The sequence below is a fragment of the Phodopus roborovskii genome, unplaced genomic scaffold (assembly GCF_943737965.1).
Source record: "Phodopus roborovskii unplaced genomic scaffold, PHOROB, whole genome shotgun sequence".
Taxonomy (NCBI): Eukaryota; Metazoa; Chordata; class Mammalia; order Rodentia; family Cricetidae; genus Phodopus; species Phodopus roborovskii.
Genome location: NW_026125295.1, coordinates 6,534,299 through 6,538,150, shown reverse-complemented (window position 1 = coordinate 6,538,150; position 3,852 = coordinate 6,534,299). Strand labels below are relative to the sequence as shown.

At 48.9% G+C, this 3,852-nt stretch overlaps 1 non-coding gene across 1 annotated transcript; it reads right to left on the bottom strand.

Moving 5' to 3' along the window:
• Nucleotides 1–1,965: 1,965 nt before the first annotated feature.
• On the bottom strand, nucleotides 1,966–2,072 carry LOC127213515 (U6 spliceosomal RNA). Its single transcript, XR_007833642.1, has one exon. It is a non-coding gene; the product is annotated as a U6 spliceosomal RNA (small nuclear RNA).
• Nucleotides 2,073–3,852: the final 1,780 nt, after the last annotated feature.

Genomic DNA, 3,852 nt, shown 5'->3' with positions numbered 1-3,852 from the left:
TGTGTACAATGAACATGGCTGTCATGGTGTCCCTGCCAGTGACTGTTAGTCATGTTGAATAAAGGGAAAGGAGAGATGGGTCAAGAAGAGTTTATCAGCTTTCTGCTTCTGCCCACAAACAAGTCTATCAGGAGGGAACTAAGTCAAGCAGGACATTTAGCTGTGAGTTCTTTCCCCTCAGTGTATGAACCCACACATGATATTACATTGTAGCCCAGGACACTGCCTTTTTAGTCTGATGGGTTGCTCCTGGTGTGATCAGGACTGAAACTGGCTTGATGAGCTAGGTCACTGCTCCACCCAGAAATCTGCCTTCTACCTTGTCCCACAATAGCTAAAGGATGCTTAGAAAATGATACTGAGAACACCAAGCAAAGAAGGGAAGGGTGATGATGATGATGGTGGTGGTGATGGTGATGGTGATGATGGTGATGATGATGATGATGGTGATGATGATGATGGTGATGATGATGGTGATGATGATGATGGTGATGATGATGGTGAGGAGGAGGAGGAGAGAGCATTAGAGGATAAAGGCTGCTAAGCATGAAGGAGTTAGGCCCCTGGCTTCTATACCTTCCATACCCTGGGAGGAAGACAACTCCTAAAAGTTGTCTTCTGACCTCCACACGTGTGGCCACATAAATAAGTGACTGGAATAAAGAAAACATAACAGGGAGAGGTAAGAGCGGGTTTGTGTCCACTTTCCTGTTCCCCTGGAGCCTGTCTGCAGGCCACTGCCTCTCCCAGTTGCTGCTCCCATACTTTCATGTCTACAGCATCCATGTTTTCCTTCAAATTTTGCATCTCTGGAGTTGAGAATGTGTCCACAAAAGATGGCATCCCAGAGGGTGAAGACAGTGCGGCCAGGAAAGCTCTTGCCATCCAAGCACAAGGACCTAAGTTTTACTCCCAGAACCTAGGCGAAATCCAGGTGTGGCGGCATGCACTTGCTCCCCCCCCCCCCCCCGCACCAGGGAGGAGACAGGCAGGTGTCTGGGGTTACCGGGACAGCTAGTCCAGCTGAACTGGCAAGTTCCAGGGTAAGTGGGGAATCCTGCCTCAAAATAGGTAGACAGTATTCCTAAGGAAAGACACAAGAGGCTGTCCTCTGGCCTACACACACACACACACACACACACACATACACAATGATGGTAAGTTAGATGAATGAGATGTGGTAGCCCCACTTCCTAGAACTAAAGCCGTATCTCATTGGTTGTTTATTTCATATGCTTGGGTGACCTCTGACACTTTGTTTTCCTAATTAATATTGTAAGCTCTCTGATGGGGGCAGAGTGCCTAGTCATTGCCAGGCACTGCACACCGTTTGATTTCGACTTAAGCGTCACTAAGAAGGAAACTGAGGCTCAGGAAGGCGAAGTCACTTGCCTGAGTTCTCACAGTCAACTCAGAGCAGCAGGATCAGAGGCAAACTCGGGGTCCGCTGCTAGGAGGCGAGGTGGGAGCCCATGTGGTTTTGACAAGGGTGGGCTAGAATTCACCCTGGAAATCTTGACTAAAATGTTTTTGTGGGTCCAGGGCACAGTTGGGTTCACACCTAGGAAACTCTCTGAGGGTAGAGCCACAGCGTGGTTAAATTGGGTGACTCACAAGTGTGAAGGTTCATATTTTAGCACCTGGCAATCAGAGGCAAAATTAAACCACTTAAAAATGAGCAGATGAAACTCAGAGCCTTTGCAAGGGCTGCAGGCCACAGCATGCATTACACTCTTAATTGCACCAAAAAAAAAGTGGAATTACTTTCCATTCCACCTTTGATTCAGATTTTGAAAATGTAAAGATGCAGCATTAGGGGGACAAGAGTTGACTCTCCTCCAGGGACTTGATTCCAGAGCTCCTGATTAGGAGGGCAGTTAGGATGTTTACGGGACAGGTTTGGAACAGGGAAACCCCGAGTTCCTGAAAGCGAAGGTACAGGCTTACAGGCTTTGTGTTGTTTTTTAAAATAAGGAACGCTTCACGAATTTGCGTATCACCCTTGCACAGGGGCCACGCTGATCTTCTGTGTATCGTCCTATTTGTAGTGTGAGTGCTGCAGAAGCCAGCACCAGGCAGGGTACAGGTTTTTAACCCTTTAGCTTCCCTCATCTCCCCATGTTACTGCTTCCCAGACTGGGAGAATTAGCGAATTTCTCAGAACTTTAGGGTAATTGTTAATACCCTGTTGTTCTCTGCTTGGGACTCTGCCAGGGCCGGTGTCTTGCTGGTGGCTACAGGTCTGTGTTTGCACTCATCTGTTTGTTCTGACCTTCTAGTCAGCCCGGTGGTCCTGTTGGCCCCGGAATGCCTTACAGATGAAGACAGAATAACAGATACTTGTATTCCTAACTTTGGGCAGCTTTGCAGTCTCTCCTCACATTTCCAGCTGTTGGCAGTGAGAACTGATGTTCATGCTGTGACTAAAGGTTGTGTCTTCGTGCCAGAGATGCCGGGTATCCACTGCGCTGAGAGTCTCCTGGACTGGAGGAGGGTACTGTCAAAGGTGGAGGAAGGGTCTTGGTGCCTGAAGTTAGAAAGGAGACAGATAAGAATTGGATCTCTATCTAAATACGGCCACTCAAGCTGCCTTTGGTAGTGCAGGCCTGTAATATTAGCCGCTCAAGGGGCTTAGGGAGGAGGAAAGCAAGTTCAAGGCCTGCCTGGGCCACAGCGTGAATTCAAGGCCAGGCTGTCTTAAAGTCAAAGGTAACAAGCAAACACCAACCAGAAGGATGGAGAGAACGCTCACCTCAGACCTGGAAGACCCTAGGTTCAGACCCCAGGACAAAGGAGCCAAGACTTTAACCATTAATAAGCACCCACCCCCACTACAGGGAGAGTCACTTCCAGTTCTTGTTTGTGTATGACACCTGTGACGTGGCCAGAACCAAGTAACTACCGTATTAGCAGATGGGGAAAAGTGTCGGGAAAGAGCCCTATCCCGTTCTCAGACTGTCACCAGGCCACAGCATGGAGCCCAGAACTAACACACTGGAGTGAGGAAGATAAAGTTGACTATCTTTAAGGATGAGGCTCTGAGAGGGGAGGTCATCAGGATGGAGAAGAGGCCCAGTGCTGGTGGGAAGAGGCAGGGAATGGGACACAGCAGAAGGGGACTCACTAGGAGGGAGGAGCCAGCCGGGGTGTGTGTTCCCACGTAAACTCTGGGGGGGGGGAGGGGGGAAGCCTGAGAATACAGAATGACAGTGACGTGATTGAAGATGCTCCTGCCACCATGGTGGGCCACACCCACAGGACATAAGCCCCCAAACCTCTTCCTTCTTTAAGTTTATTTTGTCAGGCGTTCAGTCTCAGTGGAGCACAAAGAAACTGATAGACCTGGTAACTGCTGAGCTCAGTCAGGTTGACACTAAGCAGGCGGAGATTCAGTGCCCAGCGTCTGACTTCCCCAGTGGATGTTTAAGTTTCCTTTCCATCCTCCGCATGTTCACCAGCGTTCATTGGTTTGGGCTTTTCTGAAGGTGACCACCTATCTGATTTGGTGAGGTGGGATCTCCTATAAGTATGCTGACCTAAACAACTGATCCATTGGCACTCCAAGATGGAGTCATGGTGGGACACTGATATGCATCTTCTGAAGACCAAAGATACTGATTTGTTTCATGTACTGACTAGCTATTTGCAATTCCGTTTTATTTTCCTTCCCATAGTTGCGCATTTCACTGAACAAGGTGGTCTCTCATCTCACTGAACATGATGATCCAGAAAACTCCATGGCTTCACTCTTCTTGGGGTTTCCACAGCTTGGCTCTTGTGAACACAGCGCAACAGACAGACATGGCTGTGCAGGCATCCCTGTGGAAGGCTTGCACTCCTCAGGGATAGCCC